The sequence below is a fragment of the Taudactylus pleione genome, unplaced genomic scaffold (assembly GCF_031769625.1).
Source record: "Taudactylus pleione unplaced genomic scaffold, aTauple2 ptg000079l, whole genome shotgun sequence".
NCBI classification, from domain to species: domain Eukaryota; kingdom Metazoa; phylum Chordata; class Amphibia; order Anura; family Myobatrachidae; genus Taudactylus; species Taudactylus pleione.
Window position 1 is genome coordinate 56,915 of NW_028284481.1, and position 14,189 is coordinate 71,103.

At 42.9% G+C, this 14,189-nt stretch overlaps 1 protein-coding gene across 5 annotated transcripts in view; it reads right to left on the bottom strand.

The window, feature by feature from the left end:
* RBKS (ribokinase) overlaps positions 1–14,189 on the bottom strand; it is a 52,486-nt gene that overhangs the window by 27,416 nt on the left and 10,881 nt on the right. Inside the window, exon 2 of one of the 5 annotated variants that reach the window (XM_088467944.1) lies at positions 10,873–11,234. The exons of 3 other annotated variants lie outside the window; for them this stretch is intronic. The gene's annotated coding sequence lies outside the window, so the exon portion shown is untranslated. The remainder of the gene's footprint in view (positions 1–10,872; positions 11,235–14,189) is intronic. One more of the 5 variants, XM_088467945.1, reaches the window with a different exon arrangement.

The window sequence follows — 14,189 nt, forward strand, 5'->3', positions numbered from 1 at the left end:
GAAATAAATAAATTTAATATGTTTCAATATAAAGTTATGGCCTATGCCTCTTTTACCTAGAAAGCAAGAGGTGTGGTAATATTAATACATACAAAACACTCCTATGTGATACATTCTTCCGTCCTAGACCCAGAGGGTCGTTTTGTAATAATTGATGTGACTATTAATGGTACTAACTACAGATTGTGCAATGTTTATGCTCCAAATGTATATAACAGATCTTTCTTCCAAAAAATTCTGAATAAACTAAACTCACCTTCTGGGACTAAGCTTATTGTGGGAGGAGATTTTAACATCATTTCGTCTCCGATTCTAGACAGACAGACAATTAGGACCCGTCCAATTAAACCACCTAAACTTGGTATTTCAGCCTTTGAACAACAATTAGATCTTATAGACATATGGAGAGCGTTACATCCACTAGAAAAAGAATACACATGTTTATCAGCTGCTCATGGCTCTCTTTCTAGAATCGACTATCTGTAAATCTCGGCTAACCTTTTTCCTAAAGGTACAAGAGGCACATAGTGAAACAATCTGTATCTCTGATCACGCACTGATTCGGGTCACTATTAAGGAAGAAATTGACAAAGGTCCTTATAGACAATGGAGATTCCCCACACACTTGGTCAACTCAATTGAGTTTAGATCTATGCTAGAGTCCACCTGGCAAACCTATAAAACTAATAATGAGGAGCACAGGCTCACGAACCCTACCCTGTTCTGGCAAGCTTCCAAAACAGTAATAAGAGGCGAAATAATATCATATGTGAAACAACATACGAAGAATTATTATAATAATTACCATAAGGCCCAACGAGAGCTAACGGACACTTTCCAAACATATAAATTGACTCTCTCCCATACATAAAAGAATTTACCTAGATAAAAAATTGACTTTTGATTCCATTGTGTCAAACTACCATGATAGATCACAATATATCTCAGATTTTAAATTCCACAAATTCGGCAACAAAACAGGGCGTCTACTTTCCAATTTATTACGTGGCCCTCGTACAACAAATATCATCCAATCCCTAATAGATCCAAAAGGTAATCGTATACACACCGGTACACAAATATCCGAAACTCTTAGGACGTTTTATTCAGATCTTTATGCAAACAGTCAAATAGACTATACACAAAGAGATAGATTCTGGGAGCAATTACACTTACCCCAGATCAGTCAGGAAGCTGCAGAAAAACTATGTGCCCCTATTATGATATCAGAACTCTCTAGAGCTATACGTTCTCTCAAACCCAATAAAGCTCCAGGACCTGACACTCTATTAGAAATGTATAATGATATACTTCAAAATAAATCTCTGCCACTTTATTTTAACAGCGCCAATCTTAAATTGCTCCCAAAACCAGGAAGAGATCCTGAACATCCAGGGTCTTACAGGCCTATCTCTTTACTAAACTCGGATTATAAACTTTTTACAAAAATTTTAGCAGATCGTCTTAAACTATGCATGCCAGCGGTGATACATACTAACCAAACAGGTAGACATTCAGTGACCAATATTCGGAGAGTTGTTTCGATTATGCAGGGATTAGAACTCAGAGAACCGGGGGACGCCTTTACTTCTCTCTTTGGATGCCGAAAAGGCGTTCGATTTACTAACTTGGGATCATCTTTTCGAATCTCTAAGACGTTTTGGCTTTCCTGATAATTTTATAAATGTAATTTCAGCTATTTATACTAATCCAATAACTCAGATTGCCTGTAAAGGTTACCTGTCTCATCCTATTGCGATAGGCAGGGGGACGAGGCAGGGATGCCCCTTGTCCCCCTTGCTGTTCGCATTAGCAATGGAGCCTCTGGCGGTCACGCTGAGGAATAATGAGCAGTTCTCCTGTATCAAGATAGGAACAGTGGAGTCCAAGTTGGCTCTATTTGCGGACGACGTGTTGTTGTTTGTCTCCCATCCAGAGTCTTCTATACCCTCAATTCTAGAAAATATTGAACGCTTTGGATCTTTCTCGGGATATAGGGTAAATTTTAACAAATTTGAGTTGTTGTATTTGGGAGCGAATCCCCCTTCTATCCTACCCACGGTTTGTTCCCAATTTTTAAGATCACAGAACACTTTAAAATATTTGGGAATTTACATCCCCGACATAACTACTAAAATATACAACTGTAATTTTTCCCCAATACTCTCGAAAATCTATAAGCAATTAGAGGATTGGCGTGAACTTCCTTTGTCATTGTTAGGAAGAGTTGCGGTCTTGAAGAGTATAATCTTTCCGAAGATTGCTTATCTGATTCAATTGCTTCCTATTGCTCTTACCCAAAAGGATATTAATGCTTACTCAAAAGCAGCCTCCAAATTTTTGTGGCGGGGCGGGAAAACCAGAATAGCTCTAGCTAAGCTTCAGGGTGACTTGGGGAAGGGTGGTTTGGGCATTCCAGATCTGAAGGACTTTTCAGCAGCTGTATTTTATAGATATGTGTTGGATTGGTGTCTTGGACGTAGTATCTATACGGATCTGTCTCTGGAGACAGAACTACTTTCTCCTTTTGCTCCAAGTGCCCTTTTACACACACCTAAATCCAAACTCCCCAATCTAATTTTAAGTAATATCATTTTTCGTGACACCTACAAGGCGTGGTGGAACATCAACCAGAGACTCAACCGAAACGCCTGCTCTTCTAAATACAACACACTTTGGGGTAATCCTATGTTTAGCCCAAGTTTAGATAACTCCCACTTCCTTGTTTGGGAGGCTAAAGGTCTTGCAAAAATCAAAGATGTTTTTGACCCAGGGGGCACCTTTCTTTAATTTCAAATTCTTAAGGATAAATTCAATCTTTCTAACTCACAATTATTTATGTATCTCCAAGTCAGACATTTTATTCAACATATACCTCCTGCTTTGACAGCCCCAGGTGCAAAAGATGCATAAGATTCCATATTTACGTCCACAATGCAAAATAATTACAAAACTAAACTTTTGACAACTGAATTCACTTCATCTAAAGCAAAATCCCTATGGCATAAATGCGCGATGAGATGGGCAGTTGATATCCCCACAATAGAGTCTCCTGAAATTCTTTTAAGTTATTATGAGACCACCCTGAAAATTTTACACTCGGCTCGCCTACAGGAAGTCCATGTGAAGATTTTACACAGGGCATATATCTCACAGAGTAGCAGAGCTCATATGGTATTAGATGAGACTGGACAATGTGTGAAGTGCAAAGCCTCTAAAGCCACCTTCTGGCACAATATATGGGAATGTGGGCGCATCCGCAAATTCTGGGATAAACTTATGTGCTTTATAAATGATTTATTATCAATACGTCTACTAAAAGATCCCTTAGCTTTAATTTTTGCGACTTGGAATGTGTTCCCTCATAATAAGAAAACAGTTATTCTGCTCCTTACGACAATAGTGACGATCGCTAAGAAAGCGATTCTCATAAATTGGACGGTAAAGACCCCTCCTTTTCTTGGGGATGTTAAGCTTATGATACTTCAAGTACTTTATTTTGACAGGCGTGACACTCTCCCGGATATAGAGAAGGGGGTAGAATGTTTCCAGAGAAAATGGGGTTTTTATATATCTCACTTGGATAACTCCACTCAATTCCATATTAACAACATTTTTGAAACCACATCATGGTATTTGCACCAAAAACTGGTTTAACTCATATATTATGTCTGTTTTCTTTGAGAGATTTGGAAGACTTCTATTCAAGTTTTCTGTATTAAATTATTAAAAGGTCTCTACTATAGAAGACTCAGTCCTAGAAACACCTAAAAATACGGGTACTTATCTCCCCCCCCCCTCCACCCCTCTTTTCTATTCCCTTTCTCTCTTCTTTTTCTTCATTATGTATATTGTCTATTTTTTATTTATTTTAGTTTTTTGTATTATTGTATTATTTTGTATTATTTGGCTAAAGATATAAATTGTTTTTATCTAATAGAGTACCAGACTCTGGAACCTTGAAGTTCTCAATCATTACAGTTTTTATGTGATTTTTGAGATTGGAACTTCTTTTAGAGTTCCTTATTTCTGCATTGTTTGAACTTATTTGTAATCAATCTGAGATACTTGGAAATAAATGTTTATTTCATGGTCGACTTTTATGTCTTTGTGTCATTGAGCAGTATGTTTGTATTTACTCAGTCATATTTAATGACTCCTTTCTGTTATACCTACATGAGTATTTTGTTACTTTTTTTTTGTATTTTTCCTGTCTGAAAAAACTAAAATAAAAAGATATTTGAAAAAAAAAAAGAAAGAACGTACCGGAGAGATCAGCAACATCAAAAGACCCAGAAGACCACGGAAAACAACTGTGGTGGATGACAGAGGAATTATTTCCCTGGTGAAGAAAAACCCCTTCACAACAGTTGGCCAAATCAAGAACACTCTCCAGGAGGTAGGTGTATGTGTGTCAAAGTCAACAATCAAGAGAAGACTTCACAAGAGTGAATATAGAGGGTTCACCACAAGATATAAACCATTGGTAAGCCACAAAAACAGGAAGACCAGATTAGAGTTTGCCAAACAACATCTAAAAAGCCATTACAGTTCTGGAACAACATCCTATGGACAGATGAGACAAAGATCAACTTGTACCAGAGTGATGGGAAGAGTATGGTGAAGGAAAGGAACTGCTCATGATCCAAAACATACCACCTCATCAGTGAAGCATGGTGGTGGTAGTGTCATGTCGTGGGCATGTATTGCTACCAATGGAACTGGTTCCCTTGTATTTATTGATGATGTGACTGCTGACAAAAGCAGCAGAATGAATTCTGAAGTGTTTCGGGCAATATTATATGCTCATATTCAGTCAAATGCTTCAGAACTCATTGGACGGCGCTTCACAGTGCAGATGGACAATGACCGAAGCATACTGCAAAAGCAACCAAAGAGTTTTTAAGGCTAAAAAGTGGAATGTTGTGCAATGGCCAAGTCAATCCCCTGACCTGTATACGATTGAGCATGCATTTCACTTGATGAAGACAAAACTGAAGGGAAAATGCCCCAAGAACAAGCAGGAACTGAAGACATTTGCAGTAGAGGCCTGGCAGAGCATCACTAGGGATGAAACCCAGCGTCTGGTGATGTCTATGCGTTCCAGACTTCAGGCTGTAATTGCCTGCAAAGGATTTGCAAAAAAGTATTAAAAAGTGAAAGTTAGATTTAGGATTATTTAGTTTGTTCCATTACTTTTGGCCCCTTAAAAAGTGGGAGGCACATATAGAAACCGTTGTAATTCCTACACCGTTCACCTGATTTGGATGTATTTACCCTCAAATTAAATCTGAAAGTCTGCAGTTAAAGCACATCTTGTTTGTTTCATTTCAAAGCCATTGTGGTGGTAAATAGAGGGCCTGATTCAGAGCCGGACACTCTGACAGAGCGCTCGCTCTGAATCAGGGGCGTCCCTCGTTTTTCAGAGCGGCCTCCTGGCCACTCGCATAGCTGTGGGTGACCACCCACAGCTATAGCGAGCGTCCAGGAAGATGGTCGCGATGGTGAAGACCATCGGGCTTGCGACGAGACCCTTGTGGTAAGGTCTCGTTGTCGCAAGCCCTAGAGTGCTTTCGACTCTACCAGAGCCGAAAGCACTCCCACTGACATCACTTGTGATGTCAGTGGGGCCAGCCCCAGATGGTAGGCCTTCCCATGGGAACACCTCCATCTGGGCAGCCACACCCCCGGCCCGCCCACCAAAGGGGGCGTGCTGTCACTCAACATCGACAGCACGCTCCCTTTGGTACGAGACCCGGAGCGACGGTTTGCCCGTCGCTATCTGGGTCTCGTGCATGCGCACGACGGAGCCGGCTCCGTCGTGCGCATGCACACTGGGCCACGATCGATCCGCTTGCGAGCGCGCAGCGCTCGCGACCAGGCCTGAATCAGGCCCTGAGGCCAAAATATGAAAATTCTGTCAATGTCCCAATATTTATGCACCTGACTGCATATATATATATATATATATATATATATATTTATTAAAATTGGGGGTCTCCTTCCAAAACTTCTAATATGTAAGTGGACCTAAATGAACCTAATGTAAAAGGCTCTTTAGGGCTATCAACCGATTAAATATTCTCTGTAAAGCGCTGTATAATATTCATGCTGCGTTCTGCGATATCATCTAACAAATGGTAGTGGAAATAGCTTAATGTTCTGCAAATCTCAAGAGAGGTCAGTAACTAAAATTATGTCTGTCAGGAAAAGCTATTTACACCTCGGACTGTGAGGAACCTCAGTGTATTACACTTTCCCCAACACCAAACACCACAGTCTTAAAATAGCACCTTGTTCCAGGAAAGATGTAATCTTGTAAAATATATATAAAAAAAAGTAATTATTTTGAAAACACATTAGTGACAGATAGTGGAAATGTCAGAAGAAAATATCACATTCTATTAACGCATGAAAAATACCAGCGTTATTCAAAATGACATTTGCTGGTAACAATAACTTAACTAATAACATCCCGGTAGTCATTTCATTCTTCTCTACTTTAATTCTATTTTTTTGTTAAGTCTCTATTTTGTTTTGCTGGTTTTTTATTTTTGTACGGGTATGCCACCTTGCTAATGAAGGTTTGTCCTTTCTGATTTTTTTTTTTTAGTAAATCTAAAAAAGTTTTGTTAACTAAACAACTTTCATTCCAATGTCTTGCAATTCACGGAGTAGGCGCACCCAGTTTTGTGGGAGGATAGCGAAAACATTTCTTTTTACTGAATGTAGAGGTTTCTCATGGGGAATTACTATAACTTATCCTACCAACAGCCTGATACTGATCCCTCTTACTAAAAATCTAGGTCTTAAGGACATCCATGTAAGTTACCTGTGCTCAAGTATGGCTAACCTTAAAACCTGGACTGTTAATGTGCCTTGAGGTCCAAAGTTGGTAAACGCTGCACCAGCTCCTTGTGTCACAAAACGGCCCTTTCCTGATAAGACTATAATCTCTCACAAGCAGGGCCCGCTCTACTCTTTGTTTCTGGTCTGCATCTCCTTTTGTTCACTATCTGTTTTGTTTTATGCATGATTGTGTTTGTATGATTTGTGTACGTGACTGTTTGGCGCTGCACAGTGGTTGCTGGAGATTTGTTTTGCCTCTCCACACAATTAGGCACAGCCTTAGTTTGCCGGGGTGTCTCCTAACAGCGAACAGTGGGCCTGATTCAGACCCACTACGGAGCGCACAGCGCTCGCAAGCGGGACGATGGTCCCCCACGGCGCATGCCGGAGCCGGCTCCGGCGTGCGCATGCGTGAGCCCCAGCGAGCGACGGCAGCTCTGTCGCTCCTGGGCTCACTACAAGACGAGGCGGCTGTCGATATTGATTGACAGCTCACCCCGATTTGTAGGCAGCTCGGGGGGGGTGGCTTGCCAAACGGAGGCGTTTCCGAAGGAACGCCTGCTGTTTGGGGGCGGCCCCACTGACATCATGAGCCGGAAGCTCACTGGGGCTTGCGGCAGACGAGTCCCTACCACAAGGGTCTCGTCGCAAGCCCCGATGGTCGGGACCATCGCGACCATCACCTGGCCGCTCGCTAAAGCTGTGGGTGACCACCCACAGCTTTAGCGAGCGGCCAGAAGGCCAGCTCAAAAAAATGAGAAAGAGCGTCCGGCTCTGAATCAGGGCCAGTATGCGTAGAAAAGATTAGTTACATATATGTAATATGTTAGATCAGCTCTGTGTCCTACATCCCTCCTAATCACCTTCTCACAAGTATAAAGCAGTTAAACATCTGTAAGGGCCGCAGGAAATTAGAGAAGGGCCGAGTCCTCCGTATAATCAACGCTGAAGGCTGCAGCCAGACTAATCTTCTTCTTTCACCACTCCATGGACCCACTCTGCAAATCCACCACTCATTGCTTCCAGAAGTCAGTTCAAGCTCCTCACCAACGTTTCACCTTCATATATCTCTGACATCATCATGAGATACACACCAGCCCAACTACCTTGCTTAACGTCTGACCTTCTATCATCCCACCTCTCATAACTCCCAATCCTGTCACCAAGACTCCTCCTGCGCTGCACCTGCCTATGGAACTCCTTACCTCATCCCACCAGACTCTTCCTCAAACCTCACCTCTTCAACTTTGCATACTCTGCCCCCACCTAAATGCTCAAGTGCAGTATATACAGTTCCTCTACTTACTCCTGTCCCTTTGCAACTACTGTCTGTCATTACCCCTCCCATCTAGATTGTAAGCTCTCTTGGGCAGGATCCTTTCCCCCCCTATGTTTCTTGTTGATCTTATTCTGAATCTTCTGCTTCAGCTGTTTGCTAGGTCACGACTATCCATGTATTTGTTATTGCAGAGGTTCCCAAACGCGGTTCTCAAGGCTCCCTAATAGTTCAGGTTTTAGAGATATTCATGGTTGAGCACAGGTGTCTTGATTAGTACCTCACTCAATTTGATGTAACCACCTGTGCTCAGCCATGGATATGTCTAAAACCTGAACTGTTGGGGAGCCTTGAGGACCGCGTTTGGGAACCTCTGTGTTATTGTGTTCAATTATATTGATATAATTGTTATCGTGTTTATTGCATTCAAGTTATTATGTTTATTGCAGTCATGTATATGATTATATCATATCTCTAAGACTGTCCGGTGCTATCGAATGTGTGGTTCCTAATAAATAAATGATGATGATATTGTTAAGTATCCTCACTTCAAGGACATGGCTGCTTAGAAGCACTACTGACTGCCATCTCAGTTCAGCAGCTGGGACCACTGGAGTCGGCTATCAGTGCTGCTGCCATTTCTGTTCCTCCTATGTTGACCCCTGCGGTCTCCTAGGTAACACCAGCTGCAGCCACAATTCCTGTAAACAAGCGTCCTGGCTCTGATTTTGATGCCAGTGGGTTTGCGGATGCATCTCGTGGATTCCAGCATAACGCGTATGCACCGCAGAAAGAAATCGGCGACTGCGCATGCATCAAATCAGGTGCATGCACGGGGACGGAGATGGCAAGTGCGGATGGATTATTGGACCACTCTTTCTGTGAAATGGGGTGGTGGTGACCATGCAGATGTGCGGAGCTGTTCCGTCTAGTGTCATGGGTATGTAAGCCAACTTCAGTGGTGGGTGGACGGAGAAAGGGCGCAAGGATGCTCTACATACACGGGGGGATCCTCGCATTAGTGTAAACTAGTAAGTTAGCTGCTGCAGCCATACAGAAAAGCAGCCGCAGATGCGCCAGACTTAGAATCAGTCCTTCTGTGTCCAGCATCGCATAGGAAGACAAAGAAATATAGGCCCTCATTCAGAGCCGTACGCTCCGAGCAGAGCGCACGCTCTGAATGAGGGCCGGGCTCCATTTTCATGGAGCGTCCTCCTGGACGCTCGTATAGCTGTGGGTCACCACCCACAGGCTATACGAGCGTGCTTTGTGATGGCCGCGATGGTCGAGACCATCGCGACCATCGAATTTGCGAGCCGGAGCCTGCGGTTGAGGTTTTCAACCACAAGCTCCGGAGTGATTTTGGCTCTATCAGAGCCAAAATCACTCCCACTGACATCACTAGTGATGTCAGTGGGCCGGCTTCTGACGGGAGGCGTTCCCGTGGGAACGCCCCAGTCAGGGAGGCACTCCCCCGGCACGCCCACCAAAGGGGGCGTGCTGTCAATCAACATTGACAGCACGCCCCCTTTGATCGGACACAACGAGCGAAGGACTTTCCTTCGCTCGTCGCGTCTGGCGCATGCGCACGACGGAGCTCCCTCCGTCGTGCGCATGCTCAGTGCATAACATCGACCCACTTGCGAGCGGACAGCCGCTCGCGAGTGGGTCTGAATCAGGCCCATAGTGAGCAGGCAGCTACTCTGAGCTGGTGAGTTACCATGAGCCTATGCAGTGCCAATGCTACAGCCTTCTCTAGGAGGCTTAAGAGTTCTACAGTGACCGGTCCATCTCGGATTTCTTCACCTTCTGCTGTGTAGTCTTATCCCAACCTTACCAAACCATCAGTAGCTACACAGAAACGCCAGCAGCCAATGGATGCTTTAATGCTCAGTCCATAACATCGACCCACTTGCGAGCGGACAGCCGCTCGCGAGTGGGTCTGAATCAGGCCCATAGAGTGTAAGCTCCACTGGGGCAGGGACTGATGCGAATGGCCAAATATTCTCTGTAAAGCGCTGTGTAATATGTGTGCGCTATATAAATAACTGGTAATAATAATAATATTGTGGCTGATACGGTATTTCCTTACATTAGAGAGACACACACACACACACACACATCTCTTAGGGCAGCGTTCCCCAAACTGGGTGCACCCCGCGGGGGTGCGAGCTGAAATGGACAAAAAATGACCTGTATGGGCGCCCAAACAGCACTTTTCACGATCGCGCCCAGCGCTTTGGTCGGGGGCTACCGTTTTACACAGCTAAACCCGACTTATATGGGCGCGATCAGTGCAAAAATGGTCATCAATTGAATAGCGCCCCGCGATCTCCTGTCACTTTATGACAATATAACAATTGAATATCGCCCTAAGAATGACAGGTAACCACAATTTACTTAATTTAATAATTTTTTGATTAATTTTTTGGTGAATTTCTCAATAGGCAACTTTTGGCCTAGGGGTGCTGTGAAAACAATTCTGATACTCTACTGCGCCATGATTCAATATAGTTTGGGAACCACTGTCGTAGGGGTTGATTCAATTATTTTCAAGGCAGTGCGCATACATACAGTACATATGGCAGCCTCTATGTCAAGCATTACGCACTCCTATGAAATGCGCAATTTCGGAGCGATGTAGGCTGCCTTCACTGGCATTTCAATGGCACATTGTGGGCATCCACCTACCCATAATTTAATTGACCCATTAGAGTGTAAACTCATTTGGGCAGGGTCATCTTTACCTTCAGTTTGATGTTACTGTACATAATCAGTTCGTATTAAAATCTCTTCAATGTACTGTGCCACATAACATTGCTACTCGCCGACATGTCCATTTCACGTTCGGCCACGTCCGCTTGACATATGACTCACACAGAGATAATTGCTCGTGCGGACACATAATTTGACACATGCGCAAATCCTGTTGCCTGTTTTCAACTCATGTGCACTCTGCGGGTTGCGAGATGTGTCCTCGCATTTTCTCTTGCGACCGACTCGGAATCACCCCACAATCTTGAAGATGAGGTCGGCCGCTGGCCTCTTGTCGGCGAGAGGGTCAGGTCTTCGAACGTCCTAAAAAAGTGGAGATGTGGCCAGATTCACACTGTGATCCAGGTCAGAGAGAAGGAAATTGATCATCGACAATTGTGGCAAGATTATGATAAACTTTAAAATAAATGACAATGTTTTACTCTAAAAGCAAATCACTTATACGTGTATTATGGTATTAATGTCAAAGCAGACTTACAACATAAAAAAACAAACAAGTTCAACAACAGTGACAAAATGATTATTTGCAATACCTAGCAGAGACTCCCAAGGTGACAGTCAGCCCTGTTTATACTTACAGCCCAGCGCCCCGCCACTCTCACGACCTACGATCTCTCCTGCTAATGGAGCGTACACACGGTCAGATTTGTCAGATGAACGATTGAACGATCTGAACGATTTGGACGATTTGACCAAAGTTTTGAACGATTTGAACGATTGAACGATTTTTGACTGCATAATGGTGCATACACACGATCAGATTTTTTCTTCAGATATGGACGATAACGATTTAAAAATCGTTCAGTCGTTCATATCTGATGAAAAATCGTTCATATCTGACATGCCTGAACGATGGACGATCAACGATGCGCGTTCCCGTTTGTCAGATAACGATATCTGACATCTGATGGGTTTGCAGTCAGACTTGGACGATTCCATTCATTTTAATGCAGTTAAAAATCGTTCAATCGTTCAAATCGTTCAAAACTTTGTTCAAATCGTCCAAATCGTTCAAATCGTTTAATCGTTCAGTCGTTCATCTGACAAATCTGACAAGTCTGACAAATCTGACCGTGTGTACGCTCCATAAAAATGAATGGAATCGTCCAAGTCTGACTGCAAACCCATCAGATGTCAGATATCGTTATCTGACAAACGGGAACGCGCATCGTTCATCGTCCATCGTTCAGGCATGTCAGATATGAACGATTTTCCTTCAGATATGAACGACTAAACGATTTTTAAATCGTTATCGTCCATATCTGAAGGAAAAATCTGATCGTGTGTATGCACCATAAGCCCGACTGACCGACCCCTCCTCTTTTTGATCAATCTTTTATATATTTTTTTCTCTGCTACTAACATATTCTAAAATGGCGAATATTAATTAATTAATTCAATATTCATGAGCACTAAACATTTCACTGATAATATGTTTTAATCATAACAAAACCTATAATCTCCTTTCTATGTTCTCAAAATACTGGTGATCGCTTATAGGCCAAGGCTGTTCTGATTAGCTCCCTTTAGACAGATCTGAGACCTGCTGCCTTCTAGTCTCTTAGTATTAAACTGACCCATGATTCTGTCTTGGCTAATAAAGAAATAGTTTTCTACAGTTCTGATTTATACCTATTTCCGTAATAACACTTATACCTTTCAGATCAAACAATATTAACCAATAATAACTGTTGCTTTGTTGCTTCAGACACACACCTGCCTACTTTAGAGAGAGGGTAAACCTCATCTCTAGGCCTGCGGCCATTCGACATGTGACGGTCCTCTGCAACTTACAACTAATATATATACTGAATCATTTCTATATACTTTTAATTGCAATGAAAATAATGAAAGACATAAGCATGCATATATTCGTGAATTGCTAAAGGAATATGTACGGTCACATATTCTGGCGTTATCAATTACGCACAGATTTTGGGCACGATTCGGAGATGGAGGCCAATGCCGCCGCCGCAAATTTGTACGTAGCGACTATGCGAAAATACAGAACTGTTGCAGCCACTAGGTATTGAGATGCCCAATGGCGGCTTTGCAAATCCAAGCGGCAGTGTAAAAAGATGCAGCTCAGTTGCAGCTCTGAAAATTATTGGACTTCGGGGTAATCCTATGGTTGCGCAGGATGGCGGCGGGAAGTGAGATGCCAGAGCCATTTTGACTGCAATCGGGATCGCAGTCGCATTCCAAGACGCCCCAAAAAACAGTCATGACACGTCTGTGTTCGAATCATCGCCTCTCCAATGCTGCGGATAAATCTTCACTGCGAACGACAGGAACCTTGAAGCATGCGCAATGCAGCTCAGACGCAAGCACAGACCGCCGGCAATCGCTCAAAGTTTGTTGCCAGCTCTAGAAAAGATAATTGTCTTTATTACATCAACTCATTATTTTACTATTCAGCTACAGGTACTGTTTTGTTAAGCTAAGGAGACCAGTTTCTAGAGCCCTTATGTCCTCAGCAAGAAAGTTCCCTACTGAATAAAAAGCAAACATAAGATCAGTATGTTGGTAGCTGTCAGGGAGCAATAAAGAAGCATTTTCGCTCCCCTGCACAACCCTTTACGGTCCCATTTAACGAGTCCATATGCCACATTTAACTATCGAAACTTATGATCAAGAGGAAAAGTGGCCAGGCCATCTCCCGCTGCAGACCCAGCATTACAGCTACCTTCCTGCTTGTAAAGACGGGAATTAGGAAGTGTTGGGAAAGAGGAGATTACCGGGATGGCTGTCATCGCACTGAGAGCATTTCTCTAATGCCTGTGACTCACTGGAAGAGCGCGGAGATCCTGGATCAGCTTGTTGGGAACCTGCCCCCCTCTGGGCTTCAATATGTACATTCTGACCTGGAGATGAACTAAAACCATCAACTCCTAATACTTCATGAGAATTCCTTCTTTTATTACTTTTCCTGTTCCCAATAAAGAGTTTAGAGGTCCCTGTCTGCACTTCAAGGTCTTAATTTGCTTTTTGTTGAATATTTCGTTATTTTTTAGACTTAAGTAGGTAATACTATGCAGAATATGGGGCTATGATGTGACAGGGACAGAGGGCTATTTACTAAACACTGCTGAAAGCTACAAATCTCCACTAAAACCATAGCAACCAATCAATTCTGCTGCGTAACCTGCACTAGACAGAGGAGAGAACTCCTGGACAATTACTAAGGAACTCAGGAATTCTACTTTATTAAATGAAGATGACTGTCATTATTGTGCTGCATTGTAATCTATTCAAATTACAGGGACAAAAGAATGTGCGGACTGTATGT